The 12,098-nt window shown below is 55.4% G+C and overlaps 1 pseudogene across 1 annotated transcript; it reads left to right on the forward strand.

Moving 5' to 3' along the window:
- Positions 1-2,777: 2,777 nt before the first annotated feature.
- LOC144254426 (phospholipid-transporting ATPase IH-like) lies at positions 2,778-10,986 on the forward strand (annotated as a pseudogene). Its single transcript, XR_013343489.1, has 3 exons — positions 2,778-6,091; positions 7,946-8,030; positions 10,932-10,986. The product of XR_013343489.1 is annotated as a phospholipid-transporting ATPase IH-like (transcript).
- The last annotated feature ends 1,112 nt before the right edge of the window (positions 10,987-12,098 follow it).

A 12,098-nucleotide genomic window follows, 5' to 3' on the forward strand; every position in this document is an offset into this window, starting at 1 on the left:
ATTAGCTTTAGGTGTACTCAACTCAAGAGTTTTGGCCTGGGCTAAAGATAATTTAGTACAGTTGCTGAACACACTAAAGCGTTCCCACTTTAGGTAGCAGTTAGACATAAGCAGTAGGCAGGAGTTTAAGAAAATATTTGGTATAGAACAAATTGATTAACCAACAGCCCTGCTTCAGTGACACGTCAAGCTCTGAAAAGACAGCTATTTCAGGACCCTTGTCTGATCTCAGTCTTATAAACTATTCCTCTTACAACTGAAGAAAGAGATAAATTCAGGAGAGGATGAAGATAGGTTTCCTCAGAAAGGCCTAATTGCTGAAGCATCTTATGCAAGACCCTACACAAACACAGACCAGAGATTTCCATACTCCGGAAAACAGGGTGATTAAGACCAGAGCCCACAGCCCATAAATTCTGTTGAAAGAGTTCCATTTAGGACCTGTAAGCCAGGCCAAGATGACCGAGAGTTGCCATTAGGTTGTTAACTAATATAGTCTGTCAATCCAGAACCGAAAGTGATACTTGGGTGGGTGTTCTAAGGATCTCCCTCCTATACCAAAAAAGGCTGGGACAGAAAGAAGTGAGTTGTCACTGTCCTCTCTGAGAGAAACCACTCTCTCCCTTGAGGGTGCTTCCCCCTTCTTTATCTTCTAATAAACTTTGCTATACTTTTACTAAAAGTCTCATGTTTTGCTTGAAATCTTCTCATGAAGAAGAACTAAAAACATAATGCAATCTTCAGTAAGATCTCAGATGTGATCACATCTCTGATTTCACCTTTCCTCAAGTATGCAAAGCCAACACTGGTTGAGGGTGGTGCATACTGTGTCTCCTGGTGTTTGCTGTCAGGCCATGAGCTTGCCCAGCACCAATAATGCATTTTCCCTTTGTCCCTGTGGTGGTCCCTGTCTCAGGGCTATTGTAACAAGGTACTGCAGATTGTGTGGCTTACCCAACAGAAATTTACTGTCTCATAGTTCTAAAAACTAGAAATCTAAAATTGAGATGTGGCTTCTAACCAGCCCACTACCGACTACTGTGGGTGCCCAGGCCTAGCCCAGATCTGCCCACACAAGCCTGTATGGGACCCAGGCTACAGTAGGCCCGGGTACACTCCTTTACTTGCAGGGCAGACACCCACCAGAGCTCAGCCTCCAGCATAGGACCGCCCCTTCCGATCAGCAGACTACCACAGGAGCCCAGACCCAGCCCAGATCCGCCCACACAGACTCTGTAGGACCCAGGTTAGGGTAGGTCTGAGTTTGCCCTCTCCGCCCCCACCTGGGAGCCTAAGCCTAACCTACTTCCATCTTGGAACACTGCAGTCATCACCATAGCCTTCCCCACGTAGTAGCCCCTAACTTTTTGACAGTAGACAGGGCATAGAAGCAGCTGCATCTCGGAGCAGGCACCCCAAAGAGAATGTGAGGCCCACCCTTTCAGCCCCATCTCTTAAGACATTGCTTCCGTCTTGGGCACCTTAACTATTATTTCGAATTACCTCCGCTATTGCTGCCACCACCTTTAGATGCAGTGGTATACATTGAGGGACACCAGTAGGATTTGGAAGCCCAACATCAAGGTGAGGTACAGAGAATCTGCACAAGAATATAGGGAAGAAACTGTAATAGCTCAGATCCACGCTGCAAGAAAGGAAGACACATAGACAACATGAAAAAACAAGGAAGGAAAGTGTCCCAAACATTATTACTATAATCAACAGAATTCATGAACAGAGAAATTGGTGAAATGTCAGAGAAGGAATTCAGAAAGTTCATAAGTAAAATAGTCTGTGAATTAAAGAATGACCTAAATGAGCAAAAATTGTTCACTCCAACAAAGAGATAAGAGAGCAAATCCAGGTAGCAAAATATTACTTCAAGAGAGAGATAGAGACTTTGGGGGAAAAAAAAGTCAGAAATCCCTAAAATGAAGGGTACAGTAAACCAAATAAAAAAACTCAATTGGAAGCATAACCAACAGACTAGATCACTTAGAAGAAAGAACATCAGATAATGAAGACAAAGAATACAATCTGGAAAATAAAGTTGATCACACAGTGAAGATAGTAAGAAAAATGAACAGAACATCAAAGAATTATGGGACAGCATCAAAAAACCAAATCTAAGAGTTATTGGGATAGAGGAAGGCATAGAGTTTCAAACCAAAGGAATGCACAATCTCTTCAATGAGATAATATTTCCCAAGCATGAAGAATGAATTGGAAAGCCATATACAAGAGCCTTATAGGACACCAAATGTACAAAATTACAACAGATCTACACCAAGGCACATTGTAATGAAAATTCCTAGCATACAGAATAAGGACAGAATTTTAAAAGCCACGAGAGAGGAATCAGATCATATATAGGGGGAGACCAATTCCTATCTCAAAGCAGATTTAACAACCCAGACCCTCAAAGCCAGGAGATCATGGAACAGCATATACCAAGCTCTGAAAGAAAATGGATGCCAATCAAGAATCTTATATCCAGCAAAACTAAGCTTTAGATTTGATGATGAAATAAAAATTTTCCATGTTGGGGCGAGGAGGAGGAGACACGCCTAGCCCGAGCGCAGGCTCTCCTCGCCGCGCCCAGCCGCGCGGCCAGCCCCGCGGAGCAGGCGCCGGGCGGGCTCCGAGCGGCCACTACCGCCGCCGCCTGACCGGGCATGAGCGCGAAGGGTCCACCGCCGCCCCCCGCACCGCCCTGCGCGAGCAGCCCGTGACCGGGCAGGGGGCGCCCAGCGGCGAGCGGCGCGGCGGGAGGAGCCATGGACTGCAGCCTCTTGCGGATGCTCGTGCACAGATACTGTGCAGGAGAGGAGAACTGGGTGGACAGCAGGACCATCTACGTGGGACACAAGGAGCCACCTCCGGGAGCAGAGGCCTACATTCCACAGAGATACCCTGACAACAGGATCGTCTCCTCCAAGTACACGTTTTGGAACTTCATACTCAAGAACTTATTTGAACAATTCAGAAGAATAGCCAACTTTTACTTTCTCATCATATTTCTCGTACAGCTGATCATCGATACACCCACCAGTCCCGTGATAAGTGGACTCCCGCTGTTCTTTGTCATCACTGTCACCGCCATCAAACAGGGCTACGAGGACTGGCTCCGTCACAAGGCCGGCAATGCTATGAACCAGTGTCCCGTGCACTTCATCCAGCACCGCAAGCTCGTCGGCAAGCAGAGCCGGAAGCTGAGAGTTGGGGACATCGTCATGGTCAAGGAGGATGAGACCTTTCCCTGTGACTTGATCTTCCTCTCCAGCAACAGTGGAGATGGGACCTGCCACGTCACCACTGCCAGCTTGGATGGGGAGTCAAGCCATAAAACACACTACGGCGGTCCAGGACACCAAGGGCTTCCACACGGAGGAAGACGTCGATCGCCTGCATGCCACCATCGAGTGTGAGCAGCCGCAGCCCGACCTGTACAAGTTCGTGGGCCGAATCAATGTGTACAGCGATCTGAACGACCCTGTGGTGAGGCCACTGGGATCAGAAAACCTGCTTCTCCGAGGAGCCACGCTCAAGAACACCGAGAAGATCTTTGGTGTGGCCATCTACACAGGCATGGAGACCAAGATGGCCTTGAACTATCAGTCGAAATCCCAGAAGAGATCTGCCGTGGAAAAGTCAATGAATGTGTTCCTCCTCGTCTACCTCTGCATCCTGGTGAGCAAGGCGCTGGTCAACACTGTGCTCAAGTACGTGTGGCAGAGCGAGCCCTTCCGGGACGAGCCCTGGTACAACCAGAAGACCGAGTCGGAGAGGCAGCGGAACCTGTTCCTTAGGGCCTTCACGGACTTCCTGGCCTTCATGGTGCTCTTCAACTACATCATCCCCGTGCCCATGTACGTCACCGTGGAGATGCAGAAGTTCCTTGGCTCCTACTTCATCAGCTGGGATGAGGACATGTTCCACGAGGAAACAGGAGAGGGGCCTCTGGTCAACACGTCCGACTTGAACGAGGAGCTGGGTCAGGTGGAGTACATCTTCACGGACAAGACGGGCACACTCACAGAGAACAACATGGCGTTCAAGGAGTGCTGCATCGAGGGTCAGGTCTACGTGCCCCACGTCATCTGCAACGGGCAGGTCCTGTCCGACTCCTCTGGCATCAACATGATTGACTCTTCCTCGGGCGTCAGTGGGAGGGAGCTGGAGGAGCTCTTCTTCCGGGCCCTCTGTCTCTGCCACACTGTGCAGGTGAAAGATGACCACCAGGTGGACGGCCCCAGGAAGTCGCCAGACTCAGGGAAGTCCTGCGTGTACATATCGTCCTCGCCTGACGAGATGGCGCTGGTGGAAGGCATCCAGAGGCTTGGCTTCACATACCTGCGGCTGAAGGACAACTACATGGAGATTCTCAACAGGAACGATGACATCGAGAGGTTTGAATTGCTGGAGATTCTGAGTTTTGACTCTGTGAGAAGGAGAATGAGTGTCATCGTCAGAGCCGCCACAGGAGAAATCTATGTTTTGCAAAGGAGCGGATTCTTCCATATTTCCCAGGGTGACGGAAGGCAGAGTGGACCAGATCCAAGCCAGGGTGGAGCGCAATGCAGTGGAGGGACTCCGCACACTGTGTGTGGCCTACAAGAGCATGGCCCCCGAGGAGTACGAGGCTGCCTGCAGACTGCTGCAGGCTGCCAAGGTGGCCCTCCAGGACCGGGAGAAGAAGCTCGCAGAGGCCTACGAGCAGATCAAGAGGGACCTCATCCTGCTTGGTGCCATGGCCGTGGAGGACAGGCTCCGGGAGAAGGCAGCCGACACCATCGAGGCGCTGCAGAAGGCGGGCATCAAGGTCTGGGTGCTCACCGGGGACAAGATGGAGAAGGCTGCGGCCACCTGCTACGCCTGCAAGCTCTTCCGGAGGAACACGCAGCTGCTCGAGCTCACCACCAAGCGGATCGAGGAGCAGAGTCTGCATGACGTCCTGTTCGAGCTGAGCAAAACCGTCCTGCGCTACAGCGGGAGCCTGACCAGGGACAACTTCTCAGGACTCTCAGCGGATATGCAGGACTACGGTTTAATTATTGATGGCGCGGCGCTGTCGTTAATCATGAAGCCCCGAGAGGACGGCAGTTCCAGCAACTACCGAGAGCTCTTCCTGGAGATCTGCCGGAACTGCAGTGCTGTGCTCTGCTGCCGGATGGTGCCCTTGCAGAAAGCCCAGGTTGTTAAGTTGATCAAATTTTCAAAAGAGCACCCCATCACCCTGGCCATCGGTGATGGCGCCAATGACGTCAGCATGATCCTGGAGGCCCACGTGGGCATAGGGGTCATTGGGAAGGAAGGCCGGCAGGCGGCGCGGAACAGCGACTACGAGATACCCAAGTTCAAGCACTTGAAGAAGATGCTGCTGGTCCACGGGCATTTCTACTACATCAGGATCTCTGAGCTGGTGCAGTACTTCTTCTACAAGAACGTCTGCTTCATTTTCCCCCAGTTTCTGTACCAGTTCTTCTGTGGGTTTTCACAACAGACCCTGTACGACACCGCGTACCTGACCCTCTACAACATCAGCTTCACGTCCCTCCCGATTCTGCTGTACAGCTTGATGGAGCAGCACGTGGGCATCGACGTGCTCAAGAGAGACCCTTCGCTGTACAGGGACATCGCCAAGAACACGCTGCTCGGCTGGAGGGTGTTCACCTACTGGACCTTCCTGGGGCTATTTGATGCGCTGGTGTTTTTCTTTGGTGCTTATTTCATGTTTGAAAACACAGTTGTGACCAGCGGTGGACAGATGTTTGGGAACTGGACCTTCGGGACACTGGTGTTCACGGTCATGGTGTTCACCATCACGCTGAAGCTGGCTCTGGACACACACTACTGCACTTGGATCAATCACTTTGTCATCTGGGGGTCGCTGCTGTTCTACATTGTCTTTTCCCTGCTCTGGGGAGGAATCATCTGGCCGTTCCTCAGTTATCAGAGGATGTACTACGTGTTCATGCACATGCTGTCCAGTGGGCCCGCCTGGCTGGGCATCATCCTGCTCATCACCGTCAGCCTCCTCCCAAATGTCCTCAAGAAAGTCCTGTGGCCCACAGGGACCGAAAGGACCCAGGTACGGAGCCCACCCCGGCTGGTACGCCACCCTAGCTTTACGATTGGGAAGCGTTAGTAGCAGGATTGTTCAGAGATCAATCAGCTTCATAATGATGCATGATTTCAAACTTTAAATTAGGAAAAATTCAAGATGATCAATGTATAATCTGATGATTTGACCTAAACAATCAGCTGAGAGAAGAAAGAGAACAAAGATTAGTAGAAAAGATAAAATATCTTCTGTAAATCCACAGAAATTTGAATTTAATCATTACTTTAGAGGTTAGATTATATTTTTAAGGTGGATTTGGCTCAACATGTTGACCTTGTATGAAGGATTGCTGGGTGTTGGGCTACCTTTTCTCCACACTCCCAAACTGGCCTACACACAGAATTGTGGGTTCAGAAAGGAAGCTGAGCTCAGGACTCAGCCTCTGTCCCCCTCCAGAGTAACCTCAGCACTGGCCTCTGCCCGGGGACTGTGGGAGGGTGGGAGGCACCAAGCCCCGTACCTGTGCAGCCTCTCCAGGACCCCGGCCATCAGTGAGGGCAGAAGGTGACCCCTCAGTTAGGGGCCAGCTGGGTCACAGTCCCTTGGGAGGTCATTAAAAATACAGATTTTCAAGTTACCTCCCTGTAATTTTCTCACCTCTGTGAGGTGGGCCCTGGGACAGGCTCCCCCGGACCCCCAACGATTCTTGTGCCCGTGGTAGGGCAGGACAGCTCCTTGGGGGGAGCAGAGCTCATGGCACAGAGCAGGTGCACAACAGAGGAACGCGCCTGCGGCCTGGCCCGCGGTCCCCCACAGCCCTCCACGGCCCAGATGCCCACCCCCAAGGGTGCCAGCAGCCCTATTTGGGATGGGAAATAGGCCAGCCCTGCCCACCTCGGAGCCCAGGGTTGAAGGGGCCCTGATTGTGAACCTTCCCAGGACTCTGCTATCTTAACACGTTGAGACCAATGCCACCAGCCCAGGCCTCCCTCCTCTGTGCCTCCTGCCGCCCTGGGTGACATCAGTGCCAACAGCCATGACAGGGGCCTCTGCCCAGCAGTGGTGGGCATCCTGCGAGCCATGTAGGTCTGTGGCCTATCAGTGAGGATGTAGGGAGGGCCACTCCAGGACCTGGAGGGGCTTGGGGTCCAGCTCACACACACAGGCTATGGTGTCACCTCAGTATCTCCGAGACAAAGCCACCTCCAACACCAGAGCACAGGGCCTGGACCCTCCTGCTCATGGAAGGAGAAGCACAGTGGCTGTCCACACTGAGGCCATGTGTCCTCCCAGAGGCACTGCCTTGGATGGGAGCCGAGCTCGGGTCTCGAGCAGTGGTGCTCTGAGACACATGTCCCTGATGGTCCCAAGCAGGGGCACGTGTGCTCGTGACGACACCCCGCACGTAGCGTGTGGTGGACACACATGTCCAGGCATAGGGGAAACAGCAGATGCAGGCTGACCACGAGAGAGAAGGCTCCAGAGTCCTCTGGGTACCCAGCTATGCCGCCTGGCCTGCAGGTGCTGGCGGACATTGAGGTGCTTGGCTGGACGCACTTAGACGGGCAGAGTTGGCAGGCGCCGCCTGCTGGAGGGCCTTCCCACCTCCTCAGCCAGCAGTGGCCTCCTGGCCCCTGAGGACCACCCAGCTGAAAGCAGCCTGAACCAGGCACAGGAGGCGTGAGGCAGGAGGCGCAGGCGTCGTCGGCAGGCCCTGCAGCTTGGCTGCTGGGCCGAGCGTAGGGGACTCTTGTGCTGTAACCAACTCACCGCTCTCTTGTCTCTCCTTCCCTCACCCTCCCTTCTCTGCCTGCTTTGCCTCCATAACCACTCCCTGTCCAAACCTCTCCCCGTGTGGGCTCCGGACCGCGGGACGGGCAGGCTGGGAACCAGTGCCTTTCTGTTGAGCAGCCCACCGTCTTTATGCTTTCCCAGACCTCCAGCGGTCTGAGTTTCTGACCAACAGGTGACCTTCTCTGCCTTTTGCATGCTTGGGATCATGGCCACAGGACGAGGGGTGAATTTGGTGTCAAGGCCAGCCTGCACGTTAGGGAGCACGGTGACTTGCTGACCGTGAGCTGTATCTCCCCCAGCACCACCCGCTGGCCTGCCTGGGGTCCTTGTCAGTGGCAGGGTCCACGCTTGTTCTCAGATACAGCCACTCGGCACCAGCCACCCAGACGCTCCTCAGACTGTCTCAGCATGGCCCCTGGGGGATGGACAGAAGACCTCCTCCCACACAGCTGTGGGGAAACTGAGGAAGGCAGGAGGAGCGGTTTGCTCAGGGCCCCCCAGGGTCCAGGGCACAGCCGTGCTGATGCTGGACGTCACTTTTTTAAAGGCCCGATTGTTCCAGAGAAAGCCTCTCGTGTGCTCTCCTGAGCACTGGCCTTCTCAGTAGGCAGTTTACTGGCTTTCTGGGTCAGCTGCACTGGCCAAGGCCTTTGCCTCCAGAGCCAGGTGTCAGCAGGCCGAGCAGCGTCTGTATCAGGACAGCCGGGGCCCCTCCACCCCTGCCCTGGCTCAGGTGGGAGATCCCACGGCAAGGAAAAGGCCTCTTTCCTCTTAGTGACGGTTCATCTTTTGCACACTTTCAACTGTTTTTTTAACTGAGAAGATGCTACATTTTTTAAAGTCAAGTAAATAATGGCAAACGAAGTTTTTCTAATTGGGTCATGTCACACTTTGTTAAAACAAATGACATGATTGCAGCTCACATTCTACATACTTGACAGCATTTCAGATGACATTATTAGGAACACTACAGCGAGTCATAGGAGGGGATTACAAAACTAGCTAGATCAGGCCAACTCAGACTCAGCCGTCTCAGCTGTCCACGCAGCTGGTTAGGAGCGAGTTGCTTCAGAGCACAAGCAAGGGCCAGACTCTGGCCAGGCACCCTCACCTGGCACAACCCCTGCCGCATGCGCTCCTGGCCACAAAGAGGAGCACTCTGTTGCCATGACACCACGCCATCCTGCAAAACTTTGGAGGAACCAACATTCATTCTGCTTGGCCCTTCAGACAGGTGGTTCCTCTCCCATGTCCCTGTGTGGAGCACCCAGCTGGCACACCCTGCGTAGTGACGTGCACTGTGCACGTGCCCGTGTGGCACTGCCTCTGCACCGTCCCATGGTTCGTACTGCGCCCCTCGCCTGTGAGGGGCGGCGGTCCTTCCTTTGTTCACTCTTCTGCCTGGACTCCTGCCTTCAGACCTTGTGGTTCTTGACTCTTGAACGCCCATTTCCTCGTCTCCGAGGATCTAGCAAGACTGGGTGCGAAGTCTTGACCTGGAGTGGGAGGTGCCAAGACCCCGAGGGGATGGGACAGGTGGAGGCGTGCCCTCGGCCCCCTGGCAGTTCTCGGCAGTGCCTCTCTCTGCTGAGGAAGCAGCAGGGACGCTGTGGGAGCAGGCAGATGCAGCGTGGGTTCTGGAAGCACCCATGAGCTGTCTGTGTAGGAGCAGGACCTTGAGACCGACTGTGGTGGCCTGTGCAGTCTCCCGTCCTGCTCTGCCCACCGCACCCTGCCAGCAGCAGCCCTGGGGCCACCTCTGGCTCCAAAGGAGTTGCACGGTGCACTCGTTGCCTTTCCCTGGCAAAGGGCCCGGGATGCGCAGGGCCACACGCAGCCCTCCCCCAGAGGGTGTAGCCCTCCCCCTCGGAGGCAGCGGTGTCATGTCTTTCCTCGCCTTGCAGAGGAGCATGCAGCACAGAGCACCCGTGGATGCCCTGCCCAGCAGCGACAGGCCACTGCTGAAGGACTTCTTACCGCAGCCGCAGTGTCATTAGCTCCACGCTAGGTAACGGTGTGGCCCGTGTGCTGTGACTCTCAGACTGTCTGTTCTTCCTCCAAAGTTTTGCTGTGCTGTGCCATTGTTGATAACAGAGGTTCACAATACAAAGGAACACACCCTTTACACATCTGTGCATTTCCACCCAGGTGAGCGCACATGCCTGAGTAAGCTGACCAGGTAGGGCGCGCGCACACACACATACACACACACACACACACACACACACTCTCACGGCCAGTCCCACCCAGCATGCGAGCAGTCGACTGTCCATGTCCAGCGTTTGCAGACAGGAGCTGGCTCCTGGTCAGTGGTAGAAGCAGCTCAGTTCAGGCGCGAGTCAGGACAGATCCTGTTCCACATCAGAAGTGGAGCATTGCTCAGTCGCACTGGACACAGCCCAGGTGGCTCCCAGCTGGCCACCATTGTCCAGCAGCTATATCTGCTAGTCTTGGGCTGTAAAGACTCCACATTGTCCAGCACTTCAGACTCGGGGTTTGCAGTGAGCCCCATGTTTGCCAGTGGCCCCCACCTAAAGGTAGCTTTGCCCGGGCATTGTCCCTCGTGTGGACAGACTGGTACCGTTGGCCTCCCCGCCGGCTGCGTGGATGCAGTCTGTGCTGTGGGCCTCAGTGGGTGGTCATGCAGCAGCACGGCCACCTCCATCAGGTAACAACAGGCTGAGGGCCGGGGAGTGGGGGAGGCCAGCCATTGTCCCAGGTCCCCCGGGCTAGATACTGGCCTGGACAGGGGAGTCCTGTCCTCCTCTGGGGTAGGAGGGGAGCACTTCCAGGTTTGAGGGTCTCTGGGCCTTTGTGCTTCCACTGCGTATCATGATGGGCCTGGGAGGCACCACCGTGTGTCCTGCGTCCCCCCACGTGGTTCTCCCTGGGAGGTGAGAGGCCTGCTAACAGAGGCTTGTAGTTCTAGACGTGGACAGACACGTTGCCTCTGTGGCAGCTGCTGTGGGTGGACCCTCACCTCTAGGCTGGAGCTCTGTGGGGACAGGGCCTCAGGTCAGCACGGGCTGCTCCCGGGCTTCCTGAACTGACTGCCTGTTCTGTGTCTTGGCAGAGCTCGCAGCCACAGGAGTCGGTGGTTCCGGACTCGTCCCTCTCGCCTCTCTGCAGAGTTCAGGTGCACAGAGCCCCAGGCCGTTGGCTGCCCTGGGCGACTTCTGCCTAGGAAGGCAGGCGGGGGTGCGCCGGGGGGGCGGGGTGTTGTGCCCCCCACGGGGCCTCTCCGGGAACTGCTGTGGATCCAGCCTGAGGCGTAGGTGCTGGGGCCCCGCTCAGAGCCTGTGCCACGGTGGACAGTGCCCAGGCCCAGTGCTGCAAGCTGTGCTCCCTAGTGCCTGTGCACTCGTGCACCTTTCCTGGTGCCCAAGGAGGTGAAGCCCTGGCCGCAGGCCACTCTCTAGGACAAGCACACCACAGTCTTTCATCCCCTGCCCATGGCCTCCAACTCCAGCTGGACTGTGAACACAGACCTCGCCTTGGCCCCTCCTCTGCACTGCAGCTGCAGGCTGGCTTCGCCCAGGCCTGTGTCAACCCCGTCACCATCTCTGTGTCCTGTCACCTGAAGAGCCGTCCTCTAGTCTGTACCTCCACGTCCAGCCCCCATCCACAGGCGTCCAGCTCACACACACCACCCTCTGCACTAGGCCCCTCTGCGCTTCCCCCCTGGTGCTGCAGGCTGGACGCCCCGCCTGACCCCGAGGGCGTGTCCACCTCCCGGCCCTGCGGCCTGGCCGGGCCGGTTGCCGACTACCTTAAGAAGCAGTTGCTCCTGACTACATCTGAGTCTCCTGAGGAGGGAGCTTGGCAGGGATTCCGTGTCCCCTTTCCTGTCACCAGCTGCCCTTGGAGGAGGACGTTGTCATGGCGTGAGCCTGCGTGGTGTGCACCCCTGGCTGCCACACATCCACGTGGGAGTGTCCAGTTCGCCTTCCTGGAAGGGGGTTCGGGGGTGCTGGGGAAAGGTGGTGGTCCGGGGCAGGGCAGGGAGAGATCTGGCTGGCGGTCAGACACCCACCCCGCCGTCGCACCAAGGTGTGGTCCTCCGAAGCCTATCCTGGCCAGTCAGTCCCAGCGGGCACGCTGCTTAGCAGCCCCTCCGCGCCTCCCCAGGTGGCTCCTGCTGTCCTCCACAGCCCTCCTGACTGGGATCCTGGCCAAGGTGTGTGTTGGAGGGGACAGGCGATGGGGGCTCTGTGTTACGGAGCTCCTGCCACCTGGGCTG

Source organism: Urocitellus parryii, chromosome 4, assembly GCF_045843805.1.
Source record: "Urocitellus parryii isolate mUroPar1 chromosome 4, mUroPar1.hap1, whole genome shotgun sequence".
Taxonomy (NCBI): domain Eukaryota; kingdom Metazoa; phylum Chordata; class Mammalia; order Rodentia; family Sciuridae; genus Urocitellus; species Urocitellus parryii.